Source organism: Chenopodium album, chromosome 7, assembly GCF_948465745.1.
Source record: "Chenopodium album chromosome 7, dcCheAlbu1.1, whole genome shotgun sequence".
In the NCBI taxonomy this organism is placed as follows: domain Eukaryota; kingdom Viridiplantae; phylum Streptophyta; class Magnoliopsida; order Caryophyllales; family Amaranthaceae; genus Chenopodium; species Chenopodium album.
In genome coordinates this window covers 10,411,403-10,421,923 of record NC_137840.1, presented here as the reverse complement: position 1 = coordinate 10,421,923, position 10,521 = coordinate 10,411,403, and positions in this window count along the sequence as shown.

Sequence of the window (10,521 nt, the reverse complement as noted above, 5' to 3'; positions counted from 1 at the left end):
TTGAAAATTAATTTAAATAAAGTCCAAAAAAAAGAATAATATAATTAATATGGGAGCTAGTTTAATTAATTAAGAAAAAGGATAACAAAGATGTTTAAGAAAGATAGACGGAGCCATAAAGTCATTAGCCGACTCGAGTTTAGGATAAAAACGCAATTTAAGCAAGCGCGCCTGATGTGGCAACTTGGCGCCACGCAACGGTGCGTAGCGCTAGGCGCTACACTTGGCGTGTGGCGCCAAGTGCTGGCGGCTGGCGCCAATTACAGAGTTTGATGCCAATTGATACTGATTCCGTATTTCATTCTGATTAAAACTTCTCGCAATTTGTGTATAAATAGCCCCCTGCCCAGCCGATTCTTCTCTTAATTCCAACGAATAAAATAATTCTTTGCTTTCGAAAAAATAATAATACCATGTCTTTAGTCACCAAAACCTTCACCCAATACACTCATGAATGGTGTCGATCTCTTAATGCTAGAGACAGAAAAGAGTTAGATTTGTTTCACTTGGGGGGAATTTATGGCATCAAAGGGGTAGATCTTGACTTAGATTTCATACATACCGCTCTAGAATTTTGGAATGTTGATACTCATTGCTTTAGAATAGGGTATGGTGAGATTAGCCCTTTGCCAGAGGAATTTGGTGCTATTTTAGGCTTCACTGCAATAGACCTCATAGTAATCCCTAGAGTAGATGCATATTATTATAAGGATTTTGAGCGCTTCTTTAATTTAAAAGAAAGGGATTTATCAAAAATGGTAGATGGCAACATAGTAAATTTGAAAGAATTTGAACGCCATTATTTTGATAAACCTCTTTCTGAATCTTTTCATATAAGAAGGGCGTTCTTATTTTGCATGCTTAATCAATTTTTTCTTAGTAGTGGTAAAAATAATGAAGGCCAATCAATTATAACCACTGTACTAGAACAAATTGAATCAAGGAGAAATCCAATGCCATTGATAGTTGGAGAGACTATGATTAGTCTGGATGAACTGAAAAGGAACCCAAAAGCACCTCTTCGCGGCTCTCCAATTTTATTACAGGTAGAAAAATAATATTTTTAATTACAGAAATCAAAAAATATATTTTTGTATTGTAATAATAATTTATTTGCATTGCAATTTTTTTTACAGATGAGGCTAATGGAAGGCTAGGATTAATTAGCCCTCCGGACGATATTGAGAAGTGTACCCCCAATTGCTTCGTGAGAAGGAAGAAACGCTTCCCTAAAATTGGGCGCCATGGGTGGAGAAAAGTCTTCGAATCTCGTGATTTTGCTATTAAGTGGGTCGTCCCATGGTGGAAAATAGAAAGGATGGTTGGTGTTAACAAGCAACCTTTATGCCGTCTTCCAAGTTTGTCTCGTGTAACTTATTATTACCCCTGCAGGGTAAAAAGACAATACGGCTTGCTTCAGAATGTTACTTCCGGGGATCTTCGTCCTCCCTATGAGTACCCTGTTTCTCAAGAAGTAGACAGATTTGATGCTTACTGGAGTGCTAGATCTTTATGGGAAGTGATTACCCAAAAGGTTCCTCCTTCTTTGCCAAATGATGTGAAGAAGTGGTTGCTGAAGAAGCCTTCGAAGGATTCGAAGAAAGATCAGGGTGAAACTGATGTGAAGAGTCGTCTGGGTGACAGGGTGATTCCTGCCAAGGAGCGCCTAGGTGCAAGAATTGAATTCAAAACACCTACAATGCCTAGGAAGAAAAGTGCTATCAAGGATAAAGGGAAAAGGAAAGCTGGCACCACAGATAAAAAGACTTGGGTGGAAAAGAAGCATGGAGTATTAGCTGAAGGGGAGACTATCTATACTAAGATTGAATGTAGGTCCTCTAAAGGGTGCCTACTAGCTAAAAATATGGATGAGGAGGAGGAAGCAGACAAGAATTGGAAAAGGGCTAGAAAAGAAAAGAAAGATTAGGAGCATTGCTTAGCTTCAAATTATTAGATTTAGTTTATTTTTCATTTTAAGTTAATTTATTTCAGCTTTATTTAAATTCCACCAATAATGTAATTTTATTTTATTAATGAAATTTCAGCTTTTAATTAAATTATTTACTTTAAATTTATTTTATTAAAGCAATGAAAACCGAAAAAATTAATTTTTCAGAAATTCTTCGAGTACGGAAGTCGAAAATTTTCCGAAAAACACCGAAATTTTCCCAGAATTTATTTCGAAATTGGCGCCACTTATTTGCAATTGGCGCCTTCCATTGAAGTCTGGCGCCAGGCGCCAATTTCATCGACTAGCGTTGATGGTTGTTGGCTGGCGCCAGGTTTTACTCTGTGACGCCAATATTTTGCCGATCTTCTATCTAATTTTTAACTAATTCTGGGATGCGAGGATGTCGAAAAATAAGGTGGCCGCACCCGTAAAGGTTTGCCTACGTATCCTTTCTTAAGGATCCAGGCCGAACGTAGCTCTCTTGAGTATCCTACTCAAGTGATTATGAGTAGTATTTCTTAAGTTGGTCAAGATTTGTCATGTTCGAGAATTCATTGCCATCCATGTCAGTTAGTTTTGCTGCACCTCCTGACAGGATTGTTTTGACAATGTAGGGTCCAGACCAATTAGGTCTAAATTTACCCCTTGGATCTAAAACATTTTTTCTTAGTGCTTTTAATACCGAGTCTCCTACTTTGATATTTCTTGTCTTAACCTTCTTATTAAAATGCCTAGCCATACGAGTCTGGTAACATTGAGTGTGATGTAGAGCTTCTAGTCGTTTCTCATCAAGTAGAATTAATTCTTCATATCTTGCCCTAGTCCATTCAACTTCATCGAGTTTACTCTCTAATGCAATGCGTAGAGATGGTATTTCTAATTCGATAGGTTGTACGGCGTCCATTCCATATACCAAGGAAAATGGCGTATTTCCTGTTGATGTACGGATTGACGTGCGGTAACCCCGCAATGCGAAGTGAAGTTTGTCAGGCTAATCCTTATAATTTTCCGTCATTTTCTCGATAATAGTCTTTAAATTTTTATTAGCTACCTCGACTGCTCCATTTGCTAGAGGTCTATAAGGGGAAGAATGATGATGTTGAATGCCGTACTTTTGTAGCAATTCTTCATATTCGGCTTGAAAGTGAGTTCCATTGTCACTTATCAATTAATGTGGGACTCTGTATCGACAAATAATATTTCTCTCGATAAAGAGTGTTACATGTTTTGCAGTGAGTTTAGCGTATGATTGCGCTTCGACCCACTTTGTGAAGTAATCAATTGCTACTAGGATATATTCGTGGCCTCCTGTTCCTGGGGGAGTGATTTTGCCTATGATGTCAATTCCCCATGTAGAGAATGGCCATGGCGATGTGTAGGTGTAGAGCAAAGATGGAGGAACATGTTGTAAATTGGCATAAATTTGGCATTTAGGGCATCTTTTTACGTATTGATGGCAATCCCTATTCATTGTAGTCCAGTAATATCCTTCTCGCATTATCTTTTGGACTAACATTTTGCCATTTATATGTGTTCCACAGATTCCTTCGTGGACTATCCTCATTGCTCTTTGTGCATCCTTCTTTCCTACACATAAGAGAGCTCAACCCTTAGGTATCCTTTTATGTAGCTCGTTGTCTATGAGTACATATTGGGAAGCCAAAAGCCTTAATGCCCGTTTTGCTCTTTTGTCAACATGAGGAGGGTATTCTCCTTTGGTGACATAATTGAGTATGTCCGCGTACCACGGTTCTTCTTCTTCTTCTTCTTCTTCTTCTTCTTCTTCTTCTTCTTCTTCTTCTTCTTCTTCTTCTTCTTCTTCTTCTTCTTCTTCTTCTTCTTCTTCTTCTTCTTCTTCTTCTTCTTCTTCGCTTTGGACTAGTTCGTCGTCTTCTATAGCCTGGACGTATGCTGGTTTGTGCCTTTTTTCTATAGTTAGAGGCATTTGCTCGATTTCCGTGGGAATCCTAACCATTGAGGCTAATCTTGCCAAGGTATCAACAAATTGGTTTTCTTCCCTAGGTAGATATGTATATTCTACCTTGTCTAATTGATCGGTAAGAGTTTCCAGATAGGTTTGGTAAGGGGCTAGACTTTCGCTCCTTACTTTCCACCTTTTAGATATTTGATTGATAATTAAAGAAGAGTCTCCGAATATCCTTAACTTTTTCACTCCCAATGCTAAAGCTGTTTCAAGGCCTACCACACATGCTTCATATTCAGCAGCATTGTTGGTAACGTCGAAATCAAGCTTTATGGAGATTGGAACATGTTCTTCTTTAGGTGATACTAGTAGTACTCCAACGCCACATCCCTTTTGGTTTGAGGCTCCGTCGAAGTACAAGGTCCAAGTATCATCTTCAGTAACCATTAGGTCTTCGTCTGGAAATTCATTGTCTTGTATTGGCGTCGAGTCTTCTATTGGAAAATCTGCTAGGAAGTCTGACACCACGGATCCTTTGATAGCTTTTTGTGGCATGAATCTTACATAAAACTGGGCTAGATTGACTATCCATCTCGATATGCGTCCATTGAGCGTAGATTTCTCGAATAGATACTTGAGTGGATCTAATTGGGAGACTACGAAGACGGTATGCACCACCATGTAATGTCTTAACTTAGTTGTGGCCCACACCAAGGCGAGGCACAACTTCTCGAGCGGTGTATAGCGTGCTTCGTATTTGAGCATCTTCTTGCTTAGGTAATAGATTGCGTTCTCTTTGCCGTCTACTTCCTGTGCTAGCATAGCTCCCATTGTCTCTCTGGTAACTGTCAAATATAACCTAAGAGGTATTCCGGGAAGTGTTGGTGCTAATACGGGAGGATTTGCGAGATAGGCTTTGATCTTTTTAAAGGCTTTTTGACACTCGTCGTCCCATATCACTGGTACATTCTTCTTGAGCTTCTTGAAGATTAGTTCACATATTGTCGTCAATTTTGATATGAACCTACTTATGTATTGCAACCGGCCAATAAATCCTCGAATCTGTTTCTCAGTCTTGGGCGGTGGCATCGACATGATTGCTTTGATCTTGGTTGGGTCTACCTCTATTCCTCTAGAGCTTATGACGTAACCCAAAAGCTTGCCTGAGGTGACTCCAAAAGCACATTTAGATGGATTCAACCTCATATTGTATTTTCTTAGCCTTTCGAAAAATTTCCTTAAGGCTACTTGATGGCCCGGACGGTCTTTTGATTTTACAATCATGTCGTCGACATATACTTCGACTTCTTTATGCATCATGTCATGGAGTAAGGCAGTTGCTGCACGTTGGTAAGTAGCACCCGCGTTTTTTAACCCGAATGGCATTACCGTGTAGTAGTAAGTGCCCCATGGTGTTATAAAAGTTGTTTTCTCCATGTCTTCTTCTGCCATGAGAATCTGGTTGTAACCTGCGTACCCATCCATGAACGAAAGAAGCGCGTGATTTGCCGTGTTATCTACCAGAATATCGATGTGTGGCAAAGGGAAGTCGTCCTTTGGACTTGCCTTATTTAGATCTCGATAGTCGACACACATTCTTACCCTTCCGTCTTTCTTCGGAACTGGGACGACGTTGGCGACCCATTCGGGGTATTTGGATACCTTGATGAAACCTGTAGTTATTTTTTTTTGAACTTCTTCTTTTATTTTAAGAGCTACGTCAGGTTTCATTCGACGTAACTTTTGTTTTACGGGTTTCATTCCTGGAATTAGTGGTATAGTGTGTTGAGCTATTTCTCTATTAATGCCTGGCATATCTCCGTATGACCAAGCAAATACATCGATAAATTCTTTAAGTAAGTTAATTAAATCGGTTCTTTCTTGTTTATTCAGTGTTAATCTGATTTTAACTTCTCTTTTATGAGTTGAATCATTTTAGATATCAACTGTTTCAGTTTCTTCAATTACCGGTGTTTTCTTTTTGAGTGTTTCCATTGCTTTAATAATTTCTTTGTCTTTTTCATTGTTATCTAAGCAATGCTCGTCATCTTGGGTTAAAAAAGAACACGAGAAGTAAGGAGAATGAGAAATATTATTATACTGTGAGATCATTACATCAAAGAGTGATATGTCCTCAGGGACTGGATCACTAACTATCCTAGGAGGAAAAATAGGAGGGAGAGGTGTTACAACAAAAGACATAGAAGACTCTAGGGGGAGAGACTCCGACTCAGACTCTGACTCAGACGACTCTTCAAACATCGGTCCTTGCCCTGTCGTGATGGATATCTTCCTTCCGCTTGGAGTAGTCACCTTGATAGTCTTGCGCCACCCTTGTAGTGATCCTTCAGCTGGAGTAATTAGCTTCGAGGGATCGAAGCTTTCACTTTGTAGGGCTATTTGAATGAGCGAGGAGTCATCCTCTTTATAAGTTGGCTCATTCTTTCCTCGCCCAAACAGTAATCTCATGACGTGAAAGTCAAAGCCTGGGGATGCTTTCTCCTTGTAGACAGGAATTGGGATTACATCAGTGAAATAGCAATCCAAGAAAATCTCGACTCCCGGTTGTCGTATGCCGTTTATAACAAATGGCTCGGGAAATTCATGGCATGGATATTCCTCTCCTTCTTTTATAAACTGACCATTAAGTGTAAGAGGGTACTGATCCATTGGGATTGCTTTCTTTTGAATGCGAGCGTCCCTACGTGCTTTTGACTTTTCATGGGCTCGCTTGAGATCTTTCCGAGTCGGTTCGAAACCAAGTCCGAAAGTGTCTAACTTAGGGAGGCTAGGTGACTCCAGCGGTTTTGCCATTCCTTTCTTCTTTCCTAGGGTCATCCCAGGAAAGTGTCCTTGTTGCTTCAGCATGGCATTGACAATCATGTTGGAATGGGGGTTATGGCAAAGAGAGGACTTTTCATCCTCCTGGATTAAAGAGACTTCTTCGTTAAAGCCCCATAAATCTTCATCATCCTCGTCGTGCTCCACATTAATGATTGGATTCTCTATAGATTTGATCCTCATAGGCAAAGCATCGATATTGATTGGAATTCCCCCAACTATAGCTTTTACTTGGTGGTGGAGAGATGAAGGGACGGCCTTTAGATCATGAAGCCAAGGGCGTCCTAACAACAAATTGAACGAAGCTTTAATGTCTACCACTTAGAAAGTAGTAGCATGTTCTATTGCTCCTGCCGTTACATTAAGGGTAATCTTGCCAAGAGCTTGACGACGAGTGTTGTCGTAGGCCCGTATTCCTTGTGTAGACGGAGTTAAATCTTCGTCTCTAATGCCGAGCATCCTCGCAGTCCTAAGTGGGCAGACGTTGATGGCTGATCCATTGTCTACAAGAGTCATAGGAACATTCATTCTCTTGTAGACTACTGTGAGATTTAATGCCTTGTAATGTTTGTCACCTTCTAGGGGTAAATCTTTGTCAGAAAAAGTGATCAAATTAATCGGACTAGGAAGGTCACTTGTGAGGAAGTTGGCTAATCCCTCAGGAGTAGTGTCAGAATCTATCCCAATTTTGTCCAAGGCATTCATTACAGCCAACCTATGTTCTCGAGATGTTGCCAGAAGTTTCCATACATTCATCTCAACTTTTGTCTTCTTAAACTGCTTAACAATATCATTGTCTTCAATGATAGGTATGGGAACTTGTTGTGTGGTTGGCATAGGTTGTGTTGAAACGGGAGGTTGCATTCTCCCGGATCTTGTGAGGACATCTATCGATGAGTCTTCTTCAGCCCAAATGTCATCTGTGGTGTATGACACAGAAGGTGTAGGTCCTACTACATCCTTTAGATAGACATCTTCTTCATCACTGTCCCAAACTCCATTAATGGTTGCATCTTCTTCTTGTTGAACTTGGACTAGTTTCTTTTCATCAATCATTTTCTGAACCAAATCCTTGAATTTGAAACAGTTTTCTATAGTGTGACCCCCTGATTGATGATACTGACAGTAATATCTATCTGTTCTTTTCAATGATTCGAATGGTCTCGGTTCGAGAGGTTTGATCTCGCCACTCTCAGAGAGCATTTCAAACATTTGTGCATATGGGATCCCAATTGGAGTGTAGATTCTATCGCTCTTCTTGGGTTTTTTAGTAACTTGTAAGGGAAAATGCTTTGCCTCATAAGTCATTCTCACTGGTGTGAATTCCCTTTTAGGTTCATCTTTCGGAAGTGGATTCTCATCACGTTTCTTTTGGGATTCCTTTATATCCTTGAGAGCTTCACGTAGTAGATGCGATACCTCCATCATAGACAGTGTGAGCAATTGTATATCTTCCTTACTTGCCAGTTCTGGAAGATTATCCTTGACATCGAAAAAGATTTCGTCTTCTTTTTCTGCGGCATGGATTTCTTCGACAGGTCTAATGAGAGATGAGGGGTCAACCTCGTTTTCCTAATCAGAGATATCCAGGGTATGGGCGAGAGGTGCATTGTCAATGCATGAAAGTAAGGGTTGTCAATCGCTCGGAATTTTGGGATGTCGTTGGCATTGAACTTCTGCGGAAGAAGTTCTTTGTCCACCGAGACCACTTGTGATGTAAGCTCTTGAAACTTGTAGTCGCTAGACAACTTGCTTAGACTCTATTGCATGAGGTCCATCTGTTGTTGCTTCACGGGATCATCAATCTTGAGTGCGAGAAGCTTCGGTGTCTCAGTCACGGTAGCCAGTTGGTTCTTAAGATCATTGACTTCTTCTTGTGTTTCCATTATAGTCTTAGCTTTCCTCTTACGAGCTATGGGTTTGTCGAAAAGTTGGACTTGTACGAAGAGGTTGTCTTTGATTAACCGTCCTTCCTTTCTTGACCACGCGCTGTAAATTAAACCATTTTGCGTTTTAATTACTTGACTCGAATCAACTTGACTTTACAGTTTATTTTAAGGAGAGAAAAAAAAGAAAAGAAAAGGGTGCATATTTTTAGCAAAAATAACATTATTTTTTTTTTATTGGAGGATTAATATCCGACCTACCCCCATAAAAAAAATGACGAAAAAAACGTGCACACAAGACTCTCTTAAACATGGTCAAAGTATGTGTATTGGTGTGTGCGTTGAGTGTAAGTGACATGCTTGGACTCTTGTGTAAGACCATGGGACTTAGTGCCTAAACTCGATCATTGACTCAAATAAGTACTATTGACAGCAAAACTTAACCGAATTAGTTAGAAAACTGATTAATTAGACACTAGGTGATGACTCGACCAATAATTCGATCTGTTGGCCAAACGACAGGACTGGCGTCGCACAGTGGAGCTTGGCGCCAAACGACAGAGCTATCGTCAGGCGCTACACTCCATAGTGTGGCGCTACAGCTCAGACCTTGGCGCCAATATTAGAGCTTCGATCTGGGACTGTTTTCGGTGTTATTAGTCAATTTGGGTATGCCTAAAGTCGTACTAGGTCAATTTCGATTAAAATATTAGACTTTATTGACTCAAATTAATTAATTAATTAATTAGGCAAAGTTCTTTGAGTCATTAATTTATTTAGTCTCAACACAAGTCAACAAACGGTTAAGAGAAACATAGAATATATATGCACAACAAATAATGCACAATTAGTCAAGTAGGCACAATATGATGCAATGCGTTTGCAACCTAACCATGGCTCTAGTTCTCTAAAGTTCGGGATATGGGTTAGTCAATAGAGGGTCCATGGTTAATTGTCCGGATGCACCGCGCGGAAGCCTAACCGTGAAGGGTTGGCGCGAGTGGATGGGACACCACGAGTTTAGAAAAACTCGCTTCTATGGTTTGGTGAATTCAACATCTCGGATGTACCCTTTGTTGCACGGAGCGTTCAATCGGGTAGATGGAGCATGATTTCACAGAGGGTTATGTCCATATGTAGAACACATATGGGTTTCAGAAAAGTGAGAAAAAATTCAATCAGGAAGTAGGATCGAGAAAACAATACGAAAAACCGGTCGAAATTAGAACGCATATTTCTGGCTCGGTATTGGGGGAAATTGGCGCCAGCAAACAGAGACTGGCGCCAGGTTTTAACTGTAGCGCCTGGCGCCAATACTGGCGTCTAGCGCTACGGCTAAAATGCTGGCGCCAATGCTCTGGTCATTGGCGCTACTTCCCACATGCCTCAGCAGCTTTCTGTGCTCGATAAAAATTTCCAGTTTCGCGTGGTGTTATTTCGGTCCTAGTTGTGAAAGATATTTCTCAAATTTCCTACGTGTAAAATCCTATGTTTTTAACTCATTACGGATGGTCTTTCCAATTAGATCTTTTTTATGCATATGACAATAATGTTAATCAAAATTACGCACATGAAATACTTAGAACTTTTCGAGTCTCATCCACTCATTCTAAATCATTGCCGAAACAAATTCAGGAATTAAAATAGAAATCCACCCAAGTGGAGTCGCCAAAAAACTGTAGGGAATAGATTTCAAGCGTTAAACCCCTAGCTTGAACCCCAATGTGATCATACACTAAAGTACGGTGGCGTCCAAAAGGGAAGAAGATAGAGCAAAAGAGTCGCCAACAAGTTTTTAGGAACTTGTAAACCGTTCACGAGGTGAAGGTTACACCCCTTAACGATCCAAGAGATCGTCAACTCCATAAGGTCTAGAACCAAATAAGGGTTCGGGGATGAAAGTACAAATCCAACCTAAA